The following is a 21,467-nucleotide window of genomic DNA, read 5'->3' on the forward strand; positions in this document are numbered from 1 at the left end:
TCTGTGCATGTTAACACTGTCTCTGTTATCGCTCCACCGGTCTGAAGACAGATTTTACACTCTGAAATGTTTTGTTTCAGCTTTTGCTTCTGAAAAAGGTTTGTTTTCTGAGGTCAAATCAGCCTGTAGTTCCAAAATGGAGTAAAATTAGTTAGATTAAGGATTTATTTTCCTTTATTGTGAGTGAGGATAGGTAAATAAAATTCAAAAAGTGTAAAATAGAGTTGAAAAGTGTTTTCATATAAAATGATGGATCTTGTCTTCTGCCTGTTGGAGAACTTTTGACATAAAATCTGACTGTTTCTTTCTTTAATGTGACTTTGATTGTATTTACTTTCTTACATTTTTGTATGTTGTTTGTGACTTTTATGTTTATCATGATGCTGCTTTCTTCATCAGTTCTCCCTTGATAAAAAAAAAGATTAAGATTTTTAATATTATTGTGAATAAACTGGTTAAATATAGGTTACATTTTTTTTTTTTTAAAAAAGAAGCCCAATTGCATTACTTGAGTTAGGTGAAAATACATTTTCTTGCACCTATATATAAAAAAATCGAATGTTTTTAATTTTCCTTTCAGAATTCTAGATATTGAACATAAATGTGTGAATGTGAGTCTCTGACATCGTGGTTCAGCCTCTTTTCCTCTCAAATGTCTTAAAATGGATGAAATAATGTCAGTAGAAATGACATAAGATGAAATTATTACATACTTTAACACTTTACTGAATTTTTAAAAACTATTTAGCTAACATGGTGTGGATGTTGTGCTCATGAAATGCTGAATGCTGAGCTCAGTCTGTAGAGATTTTTTATTGTTTTCATCAGAATCAGCTCAACTAATAAAGAAAAGCAGAACAGAGGAACCTGAGAGCAGAAACAGTCAATATTAGTGTTGGACAGTAAAATACTTTAACATCATTTTACTCCTCTATTCATTTTTATGTTAGACTGAAAGGGGGCGGGGCCAGAATCCCTTATTTGGAAAAATGACATCACACTTGAGAGACAATTTGACAATGTAAATCAATGATGTCATACATTACATTCCCCATGATTTTGAGATGAAATGACTCACAACTTATAAAACAGAACAAATTAGTTTATTTTATAGTAATTTTTATTCAATATAAAAAAAATCCTGTTTGAAACTGTTGGAAAAGATGAAAACCAAACAATGTTCATTTAGTATAAACTTTAATTCTGAGAAACAATTATATAAAACTAGATAAATGTTTAGCTTGGAATGATGAGAAGAGTATAAAATACCAAATAAAACAAAGTTGCAAAAGAAAGATATTTTAACCTGTCAATCATCAACAACAGACTATAAGATGAACAACCATAACTTGATTCTGTCTGGTTTCATTTCATTTTCACAATAAAATGTTCATGTTCTTGTACGTGTGTGTTGTTAAAACCCTGTTCAGTTTCCCAACACACAGAATACACTCTGTTTACACTGACTGATGGATGTTTGGTTACAGTAATCACATGAAAATATAAACATTACTATTCTCACATTAAGGTGTGTGTGTGTGTGTGTGTGTGTGTGTTCCTGTCCAGAGTGAACTATCTTTTCAGCAGCTGTCTTTGGTCAGCAGTCTGAGTGTTTCTCTCTCCCTCCTCTATCTGACAAGAGACACTGAGGAACCAAACAGAACCTTTAACCCAAACCCAAACCCAAACCCAGGGTAGAGTGGTTCAGTGAATGTGGAGTGGAAGGTGTGGATGTGGATCAGTATGTCAGAGGAAACTCTGTAGAAGGACAGAGAGCCAGCAGGCCAGTCCAGATACACTGCTACTCTCTTAGAGACAGAGGAGGAGGGGGAAGGTATGTCTGTTCTTCTGTTATTGTGACAGACAGAGTAACGATCATCAGAGCAAAACAGACTCCAGGACTTTTCATTCCCTCCAAGCCTGCAGTCAGCACCCCTTCCTCTCCTTCTGATTCCTCTGTAAGTCACTCCTATAGAAACCCTTCCTTCCCTCTCGACCTCCCAGTAACAGCGACCAGTCAGACCATTTCTACACAGCAGCTGAGTCCAGAAGTCAAATCTCTCTGGGTGATCAGGATATGGCTGCTCCATCATCACCTCTGTCACCTCTCTGTTGTCTTCAGACAGGAAGAGCTCTCTGTTTGCTGTGTTTGGGTCCAGTGTGAGTTCACAGGCATCTGATGAGAGAACAAGACTCAATACAGCAGCAGCTTCTCATCTAATACACCTGTTGTGTTTATTATCTGTTGATTTATTAACAGATTGACTGTTCATTTCTTCAGTTTCATGATGACACATTTTGTCAGCCATCTTTTTTCAGGGTAGGATTTCAATGAATAGATGTCACATACATGAGTTTTCTATTTAAATAGAAATTGAATGTTTGCTGCTTTGTTTTCATGAATCAAACTAAATACACACTCACACTTCCCCAGACCTGGTTTCAACATCTGCACTCCACCATGGTCCACACTGTGGGGTTAAATAAAGTCAGACCAGCATAATCTCTTTATAATGGAAACAAATAACCTTCATATCCTTGAAAAGTGATTTTCTGATTTTCCATACAACATCACTCATATCCACCATTAAACATTAAACAGTACTTGTAAGACATTTCTTGTTAAAATATATATTTAGATTATATAGATTTATTGATTGTTTTTATTCATATTGATAATATTTAACATTTACTTGTGTAACATATAGTTTATATTGCCTTAGATTAATGCTCGTCTCTCTTTAGCTAATTACTGTCAGCAGAGAAGCATCAGGTGGATTGTGTATTTACATTTTCCTTCAATAGAGAGAAGCTGTTGAGCTAGAGCACAAATTAGTTTTGACCGTGGCTTTGAACATGTCCTTTACTGTGCCTTTTCTCCTCATCCCTTTGTCTGATTAAGTAAACGGTAAAACAAAGAATGTGGAGTGAAGGGCCTTTTTTAGAGTCACGAATCAACAGTTTAAGTGAGCTTGATACATCAAGAATCAAGAAAGCTGAACTTTCAGTGTTTCTCATCTTCTCAGTGTGACAGAGAAAATGTGTGTGACTCTCAGCCTCCTAGCAGACGTTGCCTCTCCAGACCTGAGAGAGTCCAGTCTCCAGTGTGGATCCTCCAGTCCAGCAGAGACCAGCTTCACTCCTGAGGCTCCTGGATGATTGTAGCTCAGGTCCAGCTCTCTCAGATGGGAGGGGTTGGAGCTCAGAGCTGAGGCCAGAGAAGCACAGCCTTCCTCTGTGAGCAGACAGCCTGACAGCCTGCACACACACACACACACACACACACACACACACACACACACACAAAACAAGGTACATAGGTAGATGTTTTTTAGTATACAGCTGTGAAAATAGTTGTGACAATGCAGTCAAATTCTGGCAAAAAGTCTACCTTCACACTGCAAGCCTTACTGCTCAATTCGGATTTATTGCTCAGATACGATTTTTTTGTTTGGCTGTTCACATTATTTTTTAAACGTGGCCAATATCAGATTGCAGTGTGAACTGGTCCCGGTCCTGAACTGACCCGCATGCGCAAAAGAACAATAACAAAGACGTCACGCAGCACGCTGTTGTACGGAAGTAAACATGGATGCCACTAAAGTCAGCGTTTACGGTTTCATTTATAAGTTGATGTGTAGTGGAAGCCAGCGAATTCGTGAGCAGATGACGAGGACGAGGATGAGGAGAAAGAGAGCCAAATTTTTAATTATGGCTTTTTGTGGAGCAATGGCTGCTACTTCTGTACGGAGGTGTGTGTGGATGCAGAGTCGGAGCCAGGAGTGGTGGGATCGTGACGTGAATGGCTTCACTGAAACAGATTTCATCCAAAATTTCACCCCAAATACTTATGAGGTCTAACACCTCACTGTCCCTCCACTGACTACCTCCATCGCAGCTGTCTTCCATGTTTGTATTCACTGAGCGACTCCCGCCAGCGCAGAATTGTGACGAATGTCGATCTAGAATGACATAAAAGTCACATGAATTCTGATATGACTGTTCAGACTGAGGTCGCATTGCAAAAAATCAGACCTGTATCTGATTTAGGACCACATATGAAAGTGGCCCAAATCAGAATTGAAAAGATCAGATTCCATGTGATTTGTGCTGTTCACACTGTTATAAAAAAAACAGATCTGAGTCACATATGAGCAAAAAAAGATTTGGGCCACTTCTGCCTGCAGTCTGTCTCAAATGCAAACAGTTGACCCAGTGATCGGCTCCATAGGCGGATTATGAGACAAAGGGCCCCTGGGCACCAGTGTTGGGCGGTAACACGTTAGGCTACTCAGTGACGCGTTACAGTAATGTGATTACTTTTTTCGGTAACGAGTAGTGTAAGGGATTAAAATTTCATTACATTACAGTTTCTAATCCCAGTAACGCTACGTTACTGCGTTATTTAAACCTGAACCTCCGTCAACGTTTTCTGTTCTCTCCTTTGAAATTTTCAAAGGTTTTTTTTTTTTTTCAAATCCCTGTTTGTTTTTTTCTTCATATCTTCAGGACATGCAGCAGGTTTACGTCGCTACTATCTAAAGAAGCAAAACAAAAGCTGGAGGGTGAGGGAGAGACGCAGACTTTCAGCAGCTGGAAGTTTTCCCATTACTTTGAATTTATCTCAGTCAAGGATGCAAAGAACATTATCGTCCGTTGTAAACTTTGTGTGGCAGCAAACCGCTTTCCACAGAGAAAAACACAACATCCAATTTATCAAAGCATCTGATACGCAACACAGCAACGTGAAACTCAGGGAAAAACAACCCGACAAGGAGCCTCCACTGCCAACGACAAACACACTCCGACTAAACAACAGATCTGGATTTCAGAGCAGGACGCTGGTGGACAAACAGCTACTCAGCAGAAGAAGAAGTGATGGATTATTTGAGGTCAGGAGGATCTGGGATTGAGACCCTCAACCAGTTCTCAAACATCCAAAACATTTACATGAAGTACAAAACCCCGACCCCATCTAGCGCCTGTGGAGCGGCTGTTCAGTTCAGGAAGTTTGCTGCTCAGCTCCAGAAGGAACAGACTGTCTGACAACAGGTTAGAGAAGCTTCTCCTTATGAGACACAATCGTTGTTTCACTTCTGAACAGCAGGCCTGGCTGTGGTCAGGAGCTGCTCTTACTAGTTTTTTCCTCAATGTTTCAATAAAGGGGATCCGTTTTAAAGTATACGCAGAGCCAATCGCACAATATCACCTGAATCTCAACTCAGGATTTACAGCTCAAAATTTACACACTCAAAGCCAACATAATGTTAGAAATACACCTGTCACGGCATCCGAGGGTAACAATGCCTTGAACGGGTAGCAGTCCGTGGTGTTTTTCAAAACGCACTCCCGAAAACTTGTCGAAACTTTGAATAATTTTTTGCATCAAAAAAGGGGTTACAAACGTTAACCAAAATGGTTTCATAATTCCTGCTAAACTCAAAAGATAACGAAAACAAATAAAGGTTATAACTAATAGCGAGAGTGGTCAAAATTGGCACTGAACCACAGCCTCACCCGTTCGACACTGCTAGACTGACGCACCAGCAGTCATGACTAGGTGAGTATACGTAGCCATTCAGTCACCTGACTAAACAATTACGTCCCTCCCGGTAGTAGGCAATCAAAGGCATTACTTTAGCAATTCTATACAAAAGAATATATACAATAATTCATAGGCTACACGATTACATTTATTTGAAACTAAAAAATGGCTATAACATTCCGGCCCCTAGTTATTGTTAAGCAACTAATTACAAAACTAAAAATATAGCCATAACACACAATGCATTTCTATCATGAATATCAAAAATATACTACGCCTTAAGCATCATACATTTTCAATCAGATACAACTTCCTTTTTCTTTCCCTTTTTTTTTACATTCCATGAAGTGTCTCTTTATCAGTCCATAAGCCTTGAAAAGGCAAAAATAAAATCTTCATCCGTAGGATCCAAAAACTCAAAAAGACAAAAATGTATGCATGGGTATGTGCGTTATGAGAAAATGTATTGCGTATAAATGTATTGAATGCAAGCATAATGGAGTGTGTTTGTCAGTGCACATGTAGAGCCAGAGATTCCAGACTCCAACAGCAGGCACAGCATGCATTTCTAAAGCTACACCCCCTCCAATAGAAGGCATAGCTTGGTGATGGGTCGTTCCAGCTCAGTTGCTTGTGTCCTGAGACGAACACGCTGAACGAATCCCTTGGAGTCTGCGATGGTTTCCGTGACCCGTCCCAATGGCCACAAATTCCTGGGTGCTGAACCATCCATGACAAGCACAAGGTCTCCAACTGCAAAGCTTTTTCTTGCTCTGTTCCACTTTTGACGTGCTTGCATTAATGAGAGATATTCTTTCACCCACCTCCTCCAGAACAGGTCTGCGATGTATTGGACCTGCCTCCACCATCTGAGTGTATTGGTCCTCTTTCCTAAACAAGCCAGGTGGTAGAAGTGGTTTTGCTTTGAGCTGCAAGAGATGATTTGGGGTTAGTGCAAGGTCATTAGGATCTTCAGTAGATGGCGTAATAGGACGGTCATTCAAAATAGCCTCTACTTCACATAAAGCAGTATGTAGGGCCTCGTCGTCCAGCACTTGTTGCCTTACCACCGTGCAAAGCACTTTCTTGACCTGCTGCACCAATCGCTCCCAAACTCCTCCGTGATGAGCTCCATGCGGGGGGTTGAAGGCCCATTTGATTCCATCCTGCATGAGAGAACTTTGCATCTTGTTTAGGTTAAACTCTCTGACAGCTTGCTTCAACTCCCGATTAGAACTGACAAAGTTTGTTCCATTATCAGACCTTATCTCTCTGACTTGACCTCTACGACAGACGAAGCTTCTGATGGCATTTATGCATGAATCCGTGTCTAGCGTATGTGCCACTTCTAGATGGACTGCACGAGATGTTAAGCATGTGAATATGACACCATACCTCTTCACAGTGTTCCTACCTCTTCTCACCTCCATTGTGCCGAAGTAGTCTATTCCAACATCTGTGAATGGCGGGAGGTCTGCGGTGATTCTGTCAGCAGGGAGATCTGCCATCTTTTGCTCACCAGGTCTTTGCCGTTGTCGTTGGCATGTCATACACTCTCTGATGACTGTTCTGGCAGCAGAGTTAGCATGCGGTATCCAGTAGTGGCGTCGAAGAGTCGACAGCATGTGATTTCTACCGCCATGACCAACCTTTTGATGGATGTGACGCAGAATGAGTGTTGAGATATGGCTGTTCTTTGGCAGAATCATTGGGTGCTTTGTCTCTTCAGGAAGAGCAGACCTGCTCAACCTACCACCAACTCTCAGAATTCCATCCACCATCACAGGGTCAAGCTTGAACAGATGGCTTGCTTTCTTCAGAGTGCCTTTCTCAAATGCTCTGATGAAGGAACGAAATTGAAGCGGGTCACCATTAAAGATAGGGATCTCTCTGATAGGAAGGAGAGGGGCTCTCTGTTTAACTAACATTTCAGTTATGTCATTTTGCCTTCTCATCACATCTGCAAGAACATTGATGTTGCTTATTGGGATACTTGTTTCTGCATGAGTATGGCTGTTAGTTGGGGCACTTGTTTCTACATGAGTATGGCTGTTAGTTGGGGCACCAATTGGTTCCGTTTTTAATGAATGCTGCTTACTTTTGCCAGGTGCTTTTAAGGATAGTTGAGCCTTTTTTTGGTACTGGTGTTTTTTGTGTTTCAGCAGAGGAGGGTTTAGATGAGGCAGAGTGTTGACTGCTTATGTCTGACTTCCTGCACACTGAACGTGTTTCAGATTGTCTCAATACTTTTGGTTTGGCTTCTGCTGCTGCCAATTCAGCTGCTAATGCAAGCTTTTCTTGCTTGGCCTTTAGCTGGACCTCCTCCATATCCAAAGCATGCTTCTGTTCCAATGTTTGAACCTTTGCGCTTAGAGCAGCACGCTCCGCCTCAGCCTCCAAGCAGGCAGCTGATATCGATCTTGAGCCCTCACTGGTGTGTGATTGCTTGGACACTTGAGATGCACTAGGGCCTGGCTCACTGTCTGCCTTTTCTTCTTCATCATCATCATCACCATCATCATCATCTTCTTTATCCTCATCACCATCATCATCCTCACGCATCCATGATTCAGCAGTGTTAAGGAATTCTCTGAAGTCAATTAACTTTGGCTCATACCAGTAAGCATGGTCAGCTTCTCTCTCATCTGAATCTAACAGGGATTGCACTGCCAATTGCAGCTCCATAAAGTTAGACAACAGTTCATTAAACAAGTCCACATGTTTCCTTATTTGTTTTAATCATATGAATTACTTCATTCTTTTTTCTTGTCAATGAGCTGAGCTTTCCTCGGCGCGTTTTAATCGCTTGCAACAATCTCCTTTCTTCCTCGATAGCTTGATCAGAAAGGCTTTCCATTTTCCAACGTAAAATATTCTTCTTAAATTTTATACAAATGTTCTTATAACAAAACCCAGTGAGCAGAGCCCATTTCAAACGAGAGGTTCAGCAAACAAAAGCGAGCGTGCAAGCGCAGCGGCCCGAATTTTACTCACGGTGCTTCTCACAATCACTGTCCATTCATCAAACGAAAGTCCATCCAGTCAGTCCAGTATCGAAGCAATTTTGACTTAATGTCACGGCCTCCGAGGGTAACGATGCCTTGAACGGGTAGCAGTCCGTGGTGGTTTTCAAAACGCACTCCCGAAAACTTGTCGAAACTTTGAATAATTTATTGCATCAAAAAAGGGGTTACAAACGTTAACCAAAATGGTTTCGTAATTCCTGCTAAACTCAAAAGATAACGAAAACAAATAAAGGTTATAACTAATAGTGAGAGTGGTCAAAATTGGCACTGAACCACAGCCTCAACCCGTTCGACACTGCTAGACTGACGCACCAGCAGTCATGACTAGGTGAGTATACGTAGCCATTCAGTCACCTGACTAAACAATTACGTCCCTCCCGGTAGTAGGCAATCAAAGGCATTACTATAACAATTCTATACAAAAGAATATATACAATAATTCATAGGCTACACGATTACATTTATTTTAAACTAAAAAATGGCTATAACAACACCTATCTGAATATAGTTTTGGAATCCGTTTAAGTCTCTAACAACTGAATGCAAGTCATGTTGCAAATTAAATAGCAACAACAGGTAGACCTCTGAAGGCTAAACAAATCATGAAATAGTCTTACCTAACACACCCGTTAATCTAGTGAGGATGGACATGAAAGTGGAAGCCTATAAGCTTATCTTTTTTGAAAGATGATGATAACATATGTAGGATACTCGGCTATTAAAGACCAATTCAAATTAATATTCAAAACAGTTTTTTAAATACAAAAGTGAGATGAACATAAAAAACTATTGTATGCTCTCACTGTGTATATAATATTGCTATGCCTATTATCTTTTTTTGTTATTGCACTTATGGGAGAGAAAACTAAATAAACAATTACAAAGGAATTACAAGGTGCAAAAACATATTATTCTAGGCCTAAAAAACATATTTTAAAGTGCAAAATGCCTCTGATTGCCTGCAATGCCCCAAAATCTACTGTCTGGCCACACAGCAGCTGCATGGTATATGAGTCAGTGGGCCCTACTGACAGATCAAGAGTGGAAAACAACATTTTGGGGTCTTCGTAAACCATGACTTTACATTACAAGTCCTTTGGACAATAATGCAGCGCTTTACTGCTAAAGCGCTATAGATAAACTGAGGGGAACACTCACTGTGACAGAGCCATGTTGACACCTTCAAAACTCATGTTTAGGTTATTATAGGGGGAAGTTTGGGGCTTTGGTGTTGATATAAATGACTAAGCCCTTTGACTGCAGGGCAGTAAATGTAAAGTTAGTGACAGCATCATCATGTATCAGGCTCTGGCTCAGGGGCCCCTGAGCTCTTGGGCCCCTGGGCCTGTGCCCGGTTGGCCCGTTCAGTATCCATCCATGATCGGCTCTGTGGCTTCAGTTGGTTCAGTTTGAGAGTTTGTCTCAGTTTGTGACAGAATCTTAGAAGTCCTTTCTGCTATTTTAGGTTTCAGCAACTGATGCTGCAAGGAGAGGAAATAGTGAAATATCTTCAAGCTGATCCACGCATTCATCTCCAGCAGAGTTTGTTGACCGTCCCCAGAGGCAGAACAAAACATGGGGAGGCACCACTTTCTTATCACGCTACACAAAACTGGAATAAACTCCCAGATAATATTAGACATGCCCCTAATCTGACCATTTTCAAATCTAGGCTAAAAACGTACATGTTCTGTGTTGCCTATAGCTAAGTCTCCTGCTATTTTGGTATTTTATTTTCTTCCATTTTATATCTTTTATTACTTTTAATGTTAGGCACTTTAAATTGAAAGAGGGATTCCGAATGATTCCTATTGATTATTTTTATGACTTTAAATTGTTTATTTTAACGGTGTATTGTATTTCTATTTAAATGTAAAGCACTTTAAATTGCCTGTGTACCCTTTTTATGCACTTTTAATGTTTGTCATAATGAATTAATTCTTTTATGCCTTCTTATCTTATGCTATCTTTTTTCCTTTCTTTTGTAAAACACTTTGAATTGCATTCAATGTAGGAAAATGTGCTATATAAATAAACTTGCTTGCTGCTTGCTTGTTTCATGGAAAGTAATTCAGAGGCTACAAAACAGTGCTAAATGTTGGCATCACAATTGGTTTAAAAATCATGTGAGCAGAGAAAATCCTCCTCAGGTCAGCTGTTTATTTACTGACATTAACCTGCATCAGGGTCTCTGCAGACATTAGCAAATTGAATTTAATGCTTTTTAAGACATTTTTAATACTACTTTGAAGACATTTTAATGCCACTCCGAGCCGTAACTGGTCACACCAATTAAGGTTACACAAAAGCAGAATGTGAAAGCAAAACCAAGCACAGTGTTGATGGGTGAGAAGACGTCCATCACTTTAGTGTTGTAGCCATGAAAAAGAATGGAGTGGGAACAAATCACTAACATTGATGACCATAGTGCAGCTTAAATGATTTCTTACAGACTGCACAGTAGGCTTCTCGGTCATTTATGTCAACGGCGCACAACCACACCTGGAAATGTTTCTCTTCCAGCTATTGTGAAAATTTCCATTTTCCCATTTCTGGATTTGCTAGCCATCTCCTGTGCGTCTGTCTGTCTCCGCTGACTTTCCCACTCATTTATCACACTCATTTCACTGTAAAGTTCCCAAGCATCCAGTAATGATGCATCAATTTTGTTGCGGCCTGAATCAGTCTGTCAGAATTATAAGGTTACACGGTTCCTACGGTATGGCTATAATAAATCACAATTAAAATACAGATGTTTTTTAAAATTCAAACAAGTCATTAGGTAAGGGACTAGTAACATGGGCCCTTTAGTAATATCTAACGGCAGCCACAGGAACTACAACAACATCGTCAGACGTATCCCAAGGAGGTTCTCCTCCACCAGTCACACAGCCCAGCTCCACCCTCTCTTAAAGTTCTGTTAAAGTTCAGCATGTCAAGTGAAGAGGAAACATATCCCATAGTAAACTGCTACAAATGTTTTTAAAAAATCCGCTAGAAATTTTTTTTTTCATCAAATGTATTTCTGCCGAGACGCATCTTTATGGTAGAAATGACTATTAGCGACATGTGGTCGTGAAAAAGCGTCAACCCCCCCGCGCTGTCAGAAAGAAATACAGGGGAAACACAAGTTTGCCATGTGGCGCGTGGCTAACTTTAGCTACATCATAAGTTGTTTACCTGTCCAATAAACACACGGCCAACTCCACATCGCTCCTGTTTTCAGAGTCCAAGCTCCTCCACCTCTGCAGCAATATTCACTCTGGTTTTGGAGCAGCTTTCTTACTGCGGGCTGTCAGGATTTTTAAGCTTACTGCAGTTCGTTCTGCCGTGGTTGCACAAATGAAACTGAAAGGAGTCCCGAACTCAAGAGGGGCGTAGATCATCTCCACCAAAACAGAGTATGGGACTGGACTGATTGTTTAGGTAACATTGAGGTAACAGTGGAGTGACTGGCGTTGATCAACAACACTTGTAAACCCCCGCTGATATATTATGGTTATTTTGTGCAACAAGCCAGTAAAATATTACTCAGTATTGCTAAAATGATAAAGAAAATATTGAAGACCTCTGGGAATCTAATTTCAGACATTTTAATGGCATTTAAGGCCTTAATTTTTCCAAAAAAAACAAATTAATGACCCGCGATTCCCTGCTGCATGTAAAGCAGGATTTAAATCTGTTGAACAGACTGAAGAATACTGACCTGAGAGACTGTTTGAGAGCACAGACCTTAGTTTGGAGAAATGTGTCAATTCAATTGAAAAAACTGTAAATGGATCTTACCTGAGAGTTTCCAGTCTGCAGTGTGGACTCTCCAGTCCAGCAGAGAGCAGCTTCACTCCTGAATCCTGCAGGTCGTTGTTACTCAGGTCCAGCTCTCTCAGACTAGAGGACTGGGAGCTGAGAACTGAGGCCAGAGCTTCACAGCTTCTCTCTGACAGCTTACAGCCACTCAGCCTTAATGGACATGAACAGATATAAAAATGTTATTCTCTTATATTCTAATGTCAATGTTGTCTGTGTTTTTTCTTTCAGATTACTACTAATAATAATGATAAACTTTATTTATCTAAAAGCAGAGGTTACAGTGTACTTTGCATGGTGCTGTAGCTCACTGAGCTGAGTGTAGCACTAACAAAGCCAGGGATGCTGGTTTGATTCCCACTGGAGTCACCAATGATAAAAATGTATTCACACATGGTATTGTAAGGTGATTTGGATAAACACATCCACCGAATGGTATATGCTATGTAATGCTTTACAAAAAGCCATAAGGAAGAATAGTAAGATATATAAAGCAGATTTAAAGTGTTTTAACAGATGAGCCTGATCCCTCAGGAAGGCATTCCACAGTCTAGAGGCCCTGATGGGAAAAGTGTTTTCACTTTCAGTCTTGAGTCTAGACTGAAGGAAAGTCAGAAGGAGACCTGAAGATCTCAGCTTGCTCTCCGGCTCACAGGGAACTAAGAGCTCTGCAGTGAAACTCTGGACAAAATTAGACATGCTTTAAATGTGATCAGTCAAATCTTAATATTAATTTTGTATCTAAGTGGTAAGCAGTAGAGAGATGGTACAATTGGGGATATATGATCTCTGTTTAACACTAGTAAAAATCCAAGCTGCTGTATTCTGAACAAGCTGGAGATGTGACAGTGAATTATGGCTGAGACAGGAATAGAGAGAAGTGCAGTAATCTAAATGACATGATATCAGAGCATGGATGATCTTCTCTAAATCCTTCATGGTTGTGTATATGAAGTTGGATCAGAATTAAACAAGTGCTGGAAAATTCCCAAACTTTTTTTCCAGTGAAAATGAAATTGAAATTCAGAAAGGCAGATGTAAAATGGCTTTGAAATTCTGATGTAAAACTTGGAGGGTCTCCCTTTCCAGATTCAGGAATCCTGACCTGAGAGACTGTTTTGAGAGCATAGATCTTAGTTTGGAGAAATCTGTCAATTCAATTGAAAAAACTGTAAATGGATCTTACCTGAGAGTCTCCAGTCTACAGTGTGGACTCTCCAGTCCAGCAGAGAGCAGCTTCACTCCTGAGTCCTGCAGGTCGTTGTTACTCAGGTCCAGCTCTCTCAGACTAGAGGACTGGGAGCTGAGAACTGAGGCCAGAGCTTCACAGCTTCTCTCTGACAGCTGACAGACACTCAGCCTTAATGGACATGAACAGATAAGAAAATATTATTCTCTTATATTCTAATATCAATGTTGTCTGTGTTTTTTCTTTCAGATTACTACTACTAATAATGATAAACTTGATTCATCTAAAGGCAGAGGTTACAGTGTACTCTGCATGGTGCTGTAGCTCACTGAGCTGAGTGAAGCACTAACAAAGCCAGGGATGCTGGTTTGATTCCCACTGGAGTCACCAATGATAAAAATATATTCACACATGGTACTGTAAGGTGATTTGGATAAATACATCCACCAAATGGTATGTGCTATGTAATGCTTTACAAAAAGCTACAAAGAAGAATAGTGAGATATATAAAGCAGATTTAAAGTGTTTTAACAGATGAGCCTGATCCCTCAGAAAGGCATTCCACAGTCTAGAGGCCCTGATGGGAAAAGTGTTTCACCTTCAGTCTTGAGTCTAGACTGAGGGAAAGTCAGAAGGACCTGAAGATCTCAGCTTGCTCTCCTGCTCACAGGGAACTAAGAGCTCTGCAGTGAAACTCTGGACAAAACTAGCCATGCTTTAAATGTGATCAGTGAAATCTTATTAATTCTGTATCTAAGTGGTAACCAGTAGAGAGATGGTACAATTGGGGATATATGATCTCTGCTTAACACTAGTTAAAATCCTAGCTGCTCTATTCTGAACAACCTGGAGATGTGACAGTGAATTATGGCTGAGACAGGAATAGAGAGAAGTGCAGTAATCTAAATGACATGATATCAGAGCATGGATGATCTTCTCTAAATCCTTCATGGTTGTGTATATGAAGTTGGATCAGAATTAAACAAGTGCTGGAAAATTCCCAAACTTTTTTTTCCAGTGAAAATGAAATTGAAATTCAGAAAGGCAGATGTAACATGGTTTTGAAATTCTGATGTAAAACTTGGAGGGTCGCCCTTTGCAGATTCAGGAATCCTGACCTGAGAAACTGTTTTGAGAGCATAGACCTTAGTTTGGATAAATGTGTCAAATCAATTGAAATAAACAGTAAACTGATCTTACCTGAGAGTTTCCAGTCTACAGTGTGGACTCTCCAGTCCAGCAGAGAGCAGCTTCACTCCTGAATCCTGCAGGTCGTTGTTACTCAGGTCCAGCTCTCTCAGACGAGAGGACTGGGAGCTGAGAGCTGAGGCCAGAGCTTCACAGCTTCTCCCTGACAGGTTACAGCTACTCAGCCTGAAGGATCATGAGTGATAAAGATGAGCAATAGAAAATAAATTTGTTTTTCCTCTGTGTAAAGATTAGGTCTAGTATATTGAATCTATCCAGTTTTCTATGCACTTACACAGACTTATTGGAGGCTTTGACAACGGGCAGCAGCCTCAGAAGAGCCTCCTCTGAAGCAGAGTATTTCTTCAGGTCAAACACGTCCAGCTCTTCTTCTGATGACAGTAAGATGAAGACCAGAGCCAACCACTGAGCAGGGGAGAGTCTGTCTCTGGAGAGACTTCCTGAACTCAGGTACTGTTGGATCTCCTCCACTAGAGAACGGTCATTCAGCTCATTCAGACAGTGGAACAGATTGATGCTTCTCTCAGGAGAGGGATTCTCCCTGATCTTCTTCTTGATGTACTGAACTGTTTCCTGATTGGTCTGTGAGCTACTTCCTGTCTGTGTCAACAGGCCTCGTAGGAGAGTCTGATTGGTCTCCAGTGAAAGACCCAGGAGGAAGCGGAGGAACAAGTCCAGGTGTCCATTTGGACTCTGTAAGGCCTTGTCCACAGCACTCTGGTAGAGCTGATTTACCTGAGATTTGTCTCTGGAGGTTGATTGTGGTTCTGACAACAGATTGACACCAGAGTCGATGAAAGAAACGATGACATAAACAGCAGCCAGAAACTCCTGCATGCTCAGATGGACAAAGCAGAACACCTTGTCCTGGTACAGCCCAAGCTCCTCTTTAAAGATCTGTGTGAACACTCCTGAGTACACTGAGGCTGCTCTGATATCAATGCCACACTGTCAGGTCGGCTTCATAGAAGATCAGGTTGCCTTTCTCCAGCTGCTCAAAAGCCAGTTTTCCCAGAGAGAGAATCATCTTCCTGCTCTCTGTATTCCAGTGTGGATCTGTTTCAGCTTTCCCATGATACTTGACATTCTTCTGTTTGGACTGAACCACCAGGAAGTGGATGTACATCTCAGTCAGGGTCTTGGGCAGGTCTCCTCTCTCACTGGTTTTCAACACATCCTCCAGAACTGTAGCAGTGATCCAGCAGAAGACTGGGATGTGGCACATGATGTGGAGGCTTCCTGAAGTCTTGATGTGGGAGATGATTCTGCTGGCCTGCTCCTCATCTCTGAATCTCTTCCTGAAGTACTCCTCCTTCTGTGGGTCAGTGAAGCCTCTCACCTCTGTCACCATGTCAACACACTCAGGAGGGATCTGATTGGCTGCTGCAGGTCGTGTGGTTATCCAGAGGCGAGCAGAGGGAAGCAGTTTCCCCTTGATGAGGTTTGTCAGCAGCACATCCACTGAGGTTGACTCTTTAACATTAGTCAGGATCTTGTTGTTCTGGAAGTCTAGAGGAAGTCGACACTCATCCAGACCGTCAAAGATGAACACAACCTGGAACTTGTCAAACCTGCAGATTCCTGATTCTTTGGTGTCATTAAAGAAGTGATGAAGAAGTTTCACCAAGCTGTACTTTTTCCCTTTCAGCAGATTCAGCTCTCGGAAAGTCAGCGGAAATATGAACTGTATATCCTGGTTGGCTTTGTCTTCAGCCCAGTCCAGAGTGAACTTCTGTGTTAAGACTGTTTTCCCAATGCCAGCCACTCCCTTTGTCATCAATGTTCTGGTTGGTTTATCTCTTCCAGGCAAAGGTTTAAAGCTATCTTCACATTTGATTGTTGTTTCTGGTCTCACTGGTTTCCTGGATGCTGCTTCAATCTGTCTGACCTCATGTCCATCATTGACCTCTCCACTCCCTCCCTCTGTGATGTGAAGCTCTGTGTAGATCCGATTCAGAATTGCTGGGTTTCCTGCTTTAGCAATCCCTTCAAACAAACACTGAAACTTCTCCTTCAGATTAGATTTGAGTTGATGTTGGCAGATGGGAGCAAAAGTTTCTGAATGAACAAACAACAAATGAAATCAATGAGTGGATTTCAGTGTGGATGTATATATTTTCCCACTCCATGATATCTAATCAGCTCATCAGTAGTGGACAAACATGTTCTGACTGTGTGTGCAGAATTGTATAGATCTGATGCAGATGTGTACAGCATATTTACAGCAGAGTTTAGAAATGTAAACATCTTTCATTTTCCACCATTTCCCTTTTCCATCATGTTAAACCTGTTAAAAGCCTCTTACTGCTCTGCAGAAAGTCAGCCAGCTCCTCCTGCTTCATTCTCCTCAGGAAGTGTACAGTGATCTCCAGAAAAGCTTCCCTGCTGCTCCTCCTCTGCTCTTCCTCCTCACCGTCCACCACCTCCTCATCCTCCCTCTGCTTCTCTGAGCATTCTGGGTAATCTGGACTCAGAATCCCCTGGACCATTTTCAGCTCATTCTTCACAAAAGTGACAATGTTCTCCTCAAGAAGCTGGAACAGAATACAAAACCGTGGAACACAACATCACATCCATCTTGCATGGTTTGAAAGCCCACTGGTCTAAAGAGTGCAGCATGGAGACTATAATTACTAGAATGGTTGATTTGCATTTTCTTTGTAGCTGAAGTAAAAGGTGTTGTACATTTACACACCATAAATATGGAGTCCAGGTCTGTTTGATGCTCCTGGGCAGACTGACCACTGGGAACCTGTTTCCTTTGCTGGTGAACTCTGTGGAGAAAACATTAAGTATTAGGTCTCCAGATATCAACACACCAGGGGTGGGTAGTAACGCATTACAAGTAACGCACGTGAGTAAAAAAGTAGCTTTTTTTAAGGAACGAGTACTTTTAGTTCTTTTTTTAAAACTGTACTTCTACTCTTTACCCGAGTATATTTTTGAGCCAGTAATCTACTTTTTACTTCATTACATTTGCCATTCATACCTTCGTTACAACTAGTCTGCTCTAAATGCGAGGATTGAGTGTAGGGGGGAGGGGGGGGAGCGTGCGAGGAGCACCTCTACTGCAGATGCCAAGCTGCCAGCTGCCTGGAAGAAAAATAAGCACCACCTGTCTTTTGACCACGATGCGATGATGACGGAGCAAAACCCAGAACAAGAGACAGCTTCCAACAAATGGGAATCCCCAAATGAAAAATGTATTAATTGTATTGTATTCGGTATCTACTGCATTTTGGGGCTGTAATAGGTTTGGTTACTTTGATAAGTTAAACAGACTTATATTCTGTTTTATAAAGGGCTAAGAGAGTTTTATCAACAAGTGCTGTTTTTTCATTATTTTGCACTGGCCCGCACACCCTAAAAAATATTAAAATGGAGAGTAACTTGTACTTTGAGTAATTTATTAACCAGGTACTTTGTTTTACTTTTACTTGAGTAGGTTTCTCAAATGGTAATTTTCACTTTTACTTGAGTAATTTTTTATGGGAGGAATTGTACTTTTACTTGAGTATAGATTTTCAGTACTCTACCCACCACTGCACACACACACACACACACACACACACACGTTGTTTAAAGTGTTGTGTTCTGTCATGATGAATCCTGGCAGAAACAATCATTCTTCAAGACATTTGATCATTTCACGAGGTTTTCCCGAAAATACTCACAACTCAAGTAGTACAAGAAATGCGTTGTTCATTCATGACAACCAGGCACTAGTCCTGAGATTTCAAGTCTCTCTTTGCAGGAGGAGTGAAGGTGAGATCCTACAGCAGACAGACTGTTGTACCTAAACTCTGTTCCACATCAAAACCATTTCCTTTTGCACCAACCCTTACTGTCTAAATAAATAAATAATGCTATCTCTCTTTCACTAATTAATTTATTATTAGGCTACACCAAATTCAAATATGCTTTAGTTTGCATTAATACCCTCTGCCTTATGCAGTCAGCTATTTTGCACTGTTCTAAGCAAATCCCAGGCAACTGGTCAACAACAACACAGTGTGGTTTATGAGCCTGAAAATTGAGTAAATATTTCAACAAGAGAAACTATAATGTTGAGCTGGGTCGATATCACACACCAGACTCCATCCACAAGGCAGCCTGTCAGTCACAACTCTACTGAAATGGCAGCATTACAAATAATATATAGAACTATATACATTCATAAAGATAACGTGAACTGTTGGAGGCTATAAACTATATGTTATATATAATTAAGGTTTCTTCAATTGACTTGTTCTGCTTTCAGCTAAGAAAATTAATGATTCCTGAAAAGTTGTCATGAAATCCTTTGGGAAACACGTGAAGATCTAAAGAACTCTCTTGAAGTAGTGTGTGAAATATATTGTGAGTTTTCAAGATACATTGTTATCAGGACAGTCAGCCCTGATTATTGGATGTGATGTTTTGAAAGAGGAAACTAAATCAACAGAGTATGAAGGGCTGGACCAGTTCTACATCTCATGACATGATACCACTTGAAAATATTATCTGGGACTGCACTGGAATGTTCTCCCACACTGGTTGTTAATGGCAGTTGACCGCTATGAGATATCCATTAAAGAGACTTGACTCAGTACATGCAGCTCAGGTTGTCATTTATTGAGCTCTGACAGCTCAGACATGTTTGTCATGGTCTCTGCAGTTGAAACAAACAAAGAAATTAATTAAATAGAATTATCAAATAGTCAAGTGAAAGAACATTACAATAACAACCCAAAATAATATCATAAACAGAAAACAAACACTTTCATCAACAGTGACGCATGCTGTAGAAACTGTAGATGTGTTCGGCTCCATTGCTGAGAGTGAACTGCTAACTAAAGCCCAGCTCAGCTCCCTGTCATCCAGCTGCAGCTCGTTGTCCTTGATCAGGGAGCTGCTACATGTCTTTGATTACCTGACCATGAGGCACTGTTAGGACCATTTAGAGGCACCAGAGGAAGGAAGGCTGGATAATAAACTCATCTGTTTTAAATTCTTACCTTTGCTCAGCAGAGCGGTGTCCATCTTTGAAATTATAAGGTTGCTCCACAGACCGGTCACTCTTCATGGACACACAGCTGGGTTCAGGGGAGTCTGGTCTCTCCTGCTGGACTGGGCTTCAACACAACAGAGACAGAGCTTTTACTCTGGATAATGATGCTGTAATGATTTTACTGCTGAGCTCTGAGATGGAGAACAGTCATGGACAGTTAAAGATCCTCATCTTACCTCTTAGCTTTGGTCCGGCTGTCATGTTCCCCAGACAGAGTGGTTTTAGAGGGAGGGAGCCCCTCCTCTCTCTCTTCAGACTGACTCATAGTAGAGCGAACACCTTTACACAAACACACCCAACATGTTGTTAGCTGGACTGATCCATTACAACAAGGTTTCCATTACAGGATCACTTCTGGGGCTGTGGTCACTTGACAGTAAAATGCCCAATATACAATGCACTGAAGTTCCTGAACTGGCTTTAAAATGTCTTAAACCTATTCACATTTTACTAATTTTACCTGTAGTAACCCTGTGTATGGTTTGCACTTTTGTTGTTTTCCCTCAGACATAAAAAATGTTTTTTTTCAGTCATAATTGTTCAATTGTTGCTCAAAATATCGGAACAATATCAAACCGTGAACCCAGTATCTTGTGTTAAACCATGAATTCAATGTATAAATGTACAAAATACTAGGAAGACCTGCTCTTTCCAACAAATGAACTGACCAGGTTTATAAGAGGAAGGATTTTTAAGCCTTGAGGACAACTGAGACTTTAAAGGTTCAAACGGTTTCAGTGTGAAAGGGAGTGAACCTCAGTTTTGTGGAGGTTGTAGTGTTTTGTACACAGTGTATCAACAGAAACACAACATGTATCTGAGCTTTCACACTAGTTCTGACACTTCCTGCATATTTCACCAATGCAGTGAATTGAGATTACAACCTAACTAGTGTTTATCAGGCTTCCACTAAAAGTCACAAATAAAACAATGTTCTTTATGGTTTATGTTCTTTATGGTCACAAAGTCAACAAATTAGAGAGTAAGCAGTCAAACATTAAGGAGAGTTTAAGGAGGTTTTGATGGAATCTCCACCATTAATAACTCCCTTAACTCATTTTAAGGGGATTTTTGCGTGGATTAAAGGGTGAATCAATGTAAATGTAAGGGTATTTTTAAGGGATTACTGGTTCGTAGAGATGAACGCCATCTGCGAGCAGCAGTCAACCACAGGAAGCTTCAGCAGACAGACAAACCTTTAACAGCTGATCTGTAGATTTCCTCTTTTTCTAGTCTAAATAAACTAACGGGAGGCGGCAACAGTCACATAAAAGATCTGCTGGATAGAGTCAGTAAAGAAAAATACACTAAACTGCTGGTTACAATACCTTTTAATCCTGAAAATAATCTGCGACACGACGATACATGAAAGTGAAACTAAATCAGAGAGAGAGAGAGAGAGAGAGAGAGAGAGAGAGAGAGAGAGAGAGAGAGAGAGAGAGAGGAAGGGGCTGTGTCCCCACTGCAGTACAGGAGCTCCACTTCTTAACAAGACAACCCCAAATTTTAAAATATTAAGGTATCCAATAAATTAAAATACTGCCCAGGAAATCCCCTATATATTTATTAATAATATTACTGTATTATTAGCAGCAAAATAAGCTGCAGCCTGCTAATATTAATATTATAAACTGCCATAAA

General features: G+C 40.6%; 1 pseudogene across 1 annotated transcript; it reads right to left on the reverse strand.

The window, feature by feature from the left end:
* Positions 1 to 1,474: 1,474 nt before the first annotated feature.
* Positions 1,475 to 20,067, reverse strand: LOC144543017 (NLR family CARD domain-containing protein 3-like; annotated as a pseudogene). Its single transcript, XR_013507589.1, has 9 exons — positions 20,003 to 20,067; positions 19,774 to 19,890; positions 17,472 to 17,550; positions 17,082 to 17,310; positions 15,051 to 16,834; positions 14,768 to 14,941; positions 12,358 to 12,531; positions 2,425 to 2,471; positions 1,475 to 2,176 (listed from the first exon to the last, which is right to left on the reverse strand). The product of XR_013507589.1 is annotated as an NLR family CARD domain-containing protein 3-like (transcript).
* Between the last annotated feature and the right edge of the window lie 1,400 nt (positions 20,068 to 21,467).

Source organism: Centroberyx gerrardi, chromosome 21 (assembly GCF_048128805.1).
Source record: "Centroberyx gerrardi isolate f3 chromosome 21, fCenGer3.hap1.cur.20231027, whole genome shotgun sequence".
Taxonomy (NCBI): domain Eukaryota; kingdom Metazoa; phylum Chordata; class Actinopteri; order Beryciformes; family Berycidae; genus Centroberyx; species Centroberyx gerrardi.